Source organism: Salmo salar, chromosome ssa09, assembly GCF_905237065.1.
Source record: "Salmo salar chromosome ssa09, Ssal_v3.1, whole genome shotgun sequence".
Taxonomy (NCBI): domain Eukaryota; kingdom Metazoa; phylum Chordata; class Actinopteri; order Salmoniformes; family Salmonidae; genus Salmo; species Salmo salar.
Genome location: NC_059450.1, coordinates 77,173,624 through 77,180,683, shown reverse-complemented (window position 1 = coordinate 77,180,683; position 7,060 = coordinate 77,173,624).

Here is a 7,060-nt window from a genome sequence, read left to right as displayed (position 1 = left end):
AGCTGCAGATGTTGAACATTGAGCGCTTAACCATAGAAATAGATCCATTCCATTCAGTCTATTTCTATGTGGATAATCATATTTATCACCCTGCTATGTTAAAGTGGAACTGACAGCGTTTTAACTACTGCAGATATGAAACAGACAATCATAATATCAGTCAAAAATATCAAATTCCCAGTTTATGCTACAGAACCAACTTTACAAGAGCTTTTTAAAACCGGTTCTATTTGACTCAACATTCCCTGACGTTCACGAAGGCATTGTTGGCAGAGTAGATGAATGCAGTTCAATGCATGACTAATATAACTCACCAATGCATTTCTTGGTAGTCCAAAAAATATTGCTATCAGGTTGTAAATCACAGCCGGCCTGGTACATGGTTTGCTGCCTCCATTTGGGATGCACTGTTTCAGTTTCAATGACTCAATATTTTGGACAAAAATGGACGAATGTAACTAAGGCTGGGAATGTCAATACAATCAAACTAGCAAGGGCAATGATCACAAGTCAGTCATAATGTGGCTAATAGGCTAGCATATTTATTTATGTAGCAAGCTAAAAACACGGAGCCTAACAAGTAATAGTTTGTCACGAACGCTCTAGATAACATGTACACAGCCTAACCAGCTCTGCTACGGCAAGTAAAATGGTCAGAGTGAGGTGTTCTCTCATTTGTTTCTGGAAGTAGCTAGCTAGAAAGCTAGCCAACTTTAGGGTGCTTGGTTGGGACAAGCATGTATCGGCAGACAAGCTGCAGAAAGACGAGTAGGCTACAATTGCCCATCATTATCATTGTAATTTTGATGGCCAACTAGCTGAAACAGTTTGAGAGGGTTTATCCAATGTTCCTTCTTTAGATTTTAGCTCATCTTGCTCTGGCTAGCATTAGTTGTTGATCTTGTGTATCTAATGTTTCTTCTTTAGATTTTAGCTCATCTGGCTCTGGCTAGCATTAGTTGTTGATCTTGTGTATCTAATGTTTCTTCTTTAGATTTTAGCACATCTGGCTCTGGCTAGCATTAATTGTTGATCTTGTGTATCTAATGTTCCTTCATTAGATTTTAGCTCATCTTGCTCTGGCTAGCATTAGTTGTTGATCTTGTGTATCTAATGTTCCTTCGTTAGATTTTAGCTCATCTTACTCTGGCTAGCATTAGTTGTTGATCTTGTTGTTGTTTATGTGCATAACTGAGAGAGAGAGCGCCTACCTTTTCATGGTTCAATCAAATCAATCACATTTATTTATAAAGCACTTTTTACATCAGCAGATTTCCCAAAGTGGTATACAGAAACCCAGCCTAAAACCCCAAACAGCAAGCAATGCAGATGTACTGTAGAAGCACGGTTGTTTGATCAATAGGACTGTACAGTTCCCAAACGTAAGAGGACTCCCGTGGTATTTACATATTTTCAGAAATCCATTTAGGTGTATTTTGTGGCTTTTGGGGAATGCATTCAAATGATCTAAAGTTGCGCTGTTGCAACTGCCTGTAAACACACAGTCCAGTTCAAATTGAATGATGGCAGGCCCGTGTGGCAAATGGTTTGTTTGTATAAAGGCCTAATGTAGCTCTGATTGGCTATAGTGCACCGGTCTGCGTAGACTCCAGTCTTGGACAAGAAAATATGTTTTTATTAGGTTTTATTTACTGCAGTGTCTATTAATTGTCCAAATGCACGGCCAATTTCCCACTCTATATTGCTATAGAATTTTCACAAATGCCTTAGTATACGTAATTCCCAAACAATAATTTATGAAAATGTGAAAATGACCATATCTAAGTGCTCGCTTGTCAGAAAATGTTTAAATAAGTGTCATATTCTTCCTGGGAGTGTATATGAACAGATTTTGATAAGATTTCATGTTGCTAAAACGCTGTCAGTTCCACTTTAATATCAGGTATTTTAGTCACTGCCGTGGTTGAATATAAATCAGCCCTCTTCATCAGCTGAAAAAGCTGTCTTCACTCTGTTCTTTTCTGTCTTCTTAGTGTCTCTTGGTTTAAAATGTAAACTGAGTTTAGTCACACGAGACAAAGAACTGGTAAAATTAATTTTCCACTCTACCTTGACATTGATTAATTTAATATTGCTGTAGAAATAGTCAGGGAAATTATTATAATAGTCAGGGATATGCTGCTGGTTCAATCTTCACTCTGTGCCACAGCAGAGTGAGGAAGCAGAAACCAGGGACACATAGGTGGGAAGTTTTCTACGTTTTTAGGGTTTTATTTAGCTGGGGGGCATAGTTGGATGAAGAGTTTCTTACTAGGTCCTAAGATTGTTGAGCAAGGAGCATGCTTCCAAATTGTAAATGGGCCACTCTAAAGTGAACCTTTTTTGCAATTCTATTTACTTTGATCTAAAGTAAACTATTGGTATTTGTCATTGTACTGATGTTTTTCAGTTAGTTTTAATGTGTTGAGATGAGTTGGCGTAGTATGAGGGGTACAGCACCATGGCCATCATGCCAGACAGAGAGAGGGAGAGAGAGAGAGAGCAGGTGGGCCTCAGAACAGACAATCAAAGCTAACTGTCTCGTCTTCCAGCACACAAATCGAAAGTCATAATCACAGTTAATACGATACCACTTCCACAGTATGTTAGAGAAGCCTAAACAGACAGCTAGAATTAGCAAGGTTGTTTTGTTGAGGAAGATATTTAGTAAAGAAAATACTATAATGATGTTTATAGACATGCTTTATGTGCCAATCAATGTTCAGAGAAGTATAGATGTCAGGTGCCTTTCTAGTCTTCAGAATCTGATCTGTTGTTTTTTTGTTGGGTCTAATTGTTGCCGAAATGTGGAATCCATGCAGTCACATATCTGAAAAGTAATCACAATTTGACAGAAGCAAAAAGTGAGGCTTTCCATTTGGTACAACTAAATGTTTGCTGCCCAGCTGCTAAAACTGCCTCTCTATGTAAATGCATTGTTGCATAATTCACGTGTTGCATTTGATTTGGCTGTGATAGAATAGCACCTGATTACTGTACTCCTCTGAATGTGGCGATGCACATTCTCATCCTCCTCTGTCGAATTATATTACATTACAAAGAGGAAGGAGGAAGTCTCCTCACAAGTCTCCTCTCCTTAGGTTTACATACAGTAGAATCGACTGCTTCCTTGAACCATACCATTCAATCTTATGAGTTATGAGTTAAAAATGTAAGAGGATAACATTTTATACTGTGCTCTCTTAGCCTAACAAATGACAAAGTGCTTGGTGGAGTATAATATTTATTACTAAGTGTGGTACAATCAAAAAAGTGTAATGTTAATTCCTCAAATTTTCTCCACTAAGTGCATTCAGTAGGACTAACAATCAATTTGAAGGAAGAAAAGTGTCAGTTGGTATCAGTTACAAATGGTCCATTGAGTAACAGCACATTCATGTTGTGGCATGTTTGTGGTTGACTTTGTAATGTTTATGTAAAATATTTGTTACCTCCTTCGCTTAACTATTAATGAGGCTACAAATAGGAGTGTTGAGTTCTTGAACACACCTCTGAGGAAGACAGATACCAGTGCTACTGTCTCCCAGATGTTTATTGGACCCTTACTTAACCAACAACGGCCCTAAATTAAAAGAAGCACAAAACACTAAGTTCTCTGTTGGCGTTACAGCCTACAGTATATCAATATAGTACAGCTAGGTTATCCTTAGCCGAAACCTCTCCTACGGTTCAGCAAGAACCACATGGCACTCTCACTGCTGCCTACCTTATATTTTTCACATTGACTGCACTTCTGCCAGGTGTGGATAATAAAGAGACTCTCGCTCCACTCGATGGCCTGGAAAGAGTGGAGGAAAGTGTGTGTTCCAGCCAGCCAGGCCTGACAGACCGGTTCTGTACTGCAGCCTGAAAATGTCCCTCTCCTCAGCCTCACTGCCAGGGCTCGGACTGCAGACAGGGGAACTTTCCTCTGTCATTTTCAGGCATGAGAGTATGTCCACTCAGAGAGCTTGGAAATAAGGCTTTCCATCCTCTAGCTAGCATATACTGTAGGACTGTATGCAGGCCTCTGTCAGTCTACTGGGGGGAGGGGGAGAGAATACAGGCCCCTGTCAGTCTACTATAGGGGGTATACAGGCCTCTGTCAGTCTACTGGGCAAGGGGGAGGGGGGGGATACAGGCCTCTGTCAGTCTACTATGGGGGGTATACAGGCCTCTGTCAGTCTACAGGGGGGTATACAGGCCTCTGTTAGTCTACTGGGGGGTATACAAGCCTCTGTCAGTCTACTGGGGGGTATACAGGCCTCTGTCAGTCTACAGGGGGTATACAGGCCTCTGTTAGTCTACTGGGGGGGTATACAGGCATCTATCAGTCTACTGGGGGGAGGGAAAGTACAGTACTGTTCAAATCCTCCTTTTTTGTTTACTTAGTAAGAAGCACTGTCCAATTTGCACAGGGGCTGGAGATGTTACGTTAGAAACAGAACAGTGGTCTTTTTACGTACTGCGCTGGAATCTGAACAGTGACTGACTTCTGAGACTGACTGGCAGTTATTTGTCACGCTGGTATAAAGGATTTTTGGAGACAGGCGCAGGAATACACAATAGGAGTTCTTAATACACCCAAAACAAACACGTTTACAAAAACAAAAGAGCAAGGGTAAACCTTGTTGAATGCCACAGGACGATACCCGTAATACACAATATATATAGCACGCAGCATAACAGCTGCACCAACGCATAGGTACTCACACCACCAACAGACATGGGAACAGTAACTGACAAAGACTTTGGGAACAGAGGGCACATATATACAGTGGGGGGAAAAAATATTTGATCCCCTGCTGATTTTGTACGTTTGCCCACTGATTAAGAAAGGATCAGTCTATAATTTTAATGGTAGGTTTATTTGAACAGTGAAAGACAGAATAACAACAAAAATATCCAGAAAAACACATGTCAAAAATGTTATAAATTGATTTGCATTTTAATGAGGGAAATAAGTATTTGACCCCCTCTCAATCAGAAAAATGTCTGGCTCCCAGGTGACTTTTATACAGGTAACGAGCTGAGATTAGGAGCACACTCTTAAAGGGAGTGCTTCTAACTGCAGCTTGTTACCTGTAAAAAAGACACATGTCCACAATCAATCAGATTCCAAACTCTCCACCATGGCCAAGACCAAAGAGCTATCCAAGGATGTCAGGGACAAGATTGTAGACCTACACAAGGCTGGAATGGGCTACAAGACCATCGCCAAGCAGCTTGGTGAGAAGGTGACAACATTTGGTGCGATTATTCGCAAATGGAAGAAACACAAAAGAACTGTCAATATCCCTCGGCCTGGGGCTCCATGCAAGATCTCACCTCGTGGGGTTGCAATGATCATGAGAACGGTGAGGAATCAGCCCAGAACTACACGGGAGGATCTTGTCAATGAACTCAAGGCAGCCGGGACCATTGTCACCAAGAAAACAATTGCTAACACACTACGCCGTGAAGGACTGAAATCCTGCAGCGCCCGCAAGGTCCCCCTGCTCAAGAATACATATACATGCCCGTCTGAAGTTTGCCAATGAACATCTGAATGATTCAGAAGACAACTGGTGAAAGTGTTGTGGTTAGATGAGACCAAAATGGAGCTCTTTGGCATCAACTCAACTGGCCGTGTTTGGAGGAGGAGGAATGCTGCCTATGACCCCAAGAAAAACCATCTCCACCGTCAAACATGGAGGTGGAAACATTATGATTTGGGGGTGTTTTTCTGCTAAGGGGACAGGACAACTTCACCGCATCATTTTACGGGGCCATGTACTGTCAAATCTTGGATGAGAACCTCCTTCCCTCAGCCAGGGCATTGAAAATGGGTCGTGGATGGGTATTCCAGCATGACAATGACCCAAAACACACGGCCAAGGCAACAAAGGAGTAGCTCAAGAAGAAGCACATTAAGGTCCTGGAGTGGCCTAGCCAGTCTCCAGACCTTAATCCTATAGAAAATCTGTGGAGGGAGCTGAAGGTTCGAGTTGCCAAACGTCAGCCTCGAAACCTTAATGACTTGGAGAAGATCTGCAAAGAGGAGTGAGACAAAATCCCTCCTGAGATGTGTGCAAACCTGGTGTCCAACTACAAGAAACGTCTGACCTCTGTGATTGCCAACAAGGGTTTTGCCACCAAGTACTAAGTCATGTTTTGCAGAGGGGTCAAATACTTATTTCCCTCATTAAAATGGAAATAATTTTATAACATTTTTGACATGCGTTTTTCTGGATTTTTTTGTTGTTATTCTGTCTCTCACTGTTCATATAAAGCTAACATTAAATGATAGACCTGATAATTTCTTTGTAAGTGGGCAAACGTACAAAATCAGCAGGGGATCAAATGCTTTCTTCCCCCACTGTAACATACTAATCAGGGGAAATTGGAACCAGGTGTGTGTAATCAGTCAAGACAGTCTGGGGTTGATGATAATGAATCCCGTTCAGTGAAGCCTAGAAAGCCGGTGATGTAGACCTCCGGAACTGGTGAACAGAATGAGCAGCAGTACCGGAGGGATCCGTGACATTATGAGGCAAAAACAAGACCTGTCATCTCTGAGACTGCCAGCTGAGTTCACCTCAATGTCAATATATTGTTAGTGGAGAGGGAGGACAAATCAAGGGGATTATATAAGATGATTAGGCAGTGAACAAAAAACACTATGTGGCTGCTTGATGGCCTCCATAGTTACCTCTCTGTGGGTACGTTCGGAATGGCACCCTATATAGTGGACCCTCGTCAAAAGTAACGCACACTATAGGGAATCAGGTGCTATTTAATTGGTACGCAGCATGTGTGTGTTATCCTGAAACAGAATATGCAGGGAGAACTTGGCTTCCTGTGATCTGGTTTCTCCTCAATGGCCACGTCAGCAGGAGGATAGCAGTTTACATGCTGACGGCCCTCTCCATCATTTACATCATTCTAAATAGTCTCTAACTGGCTAATCGGGAACTGTGTCTGTATGATAATTGTAAGAGTCATGTCATAGAAACATGTTTTTAACACATCAAGAAGATGTGTGTATGATTTCACAATTACTAAAGTAGTAATTATTTCA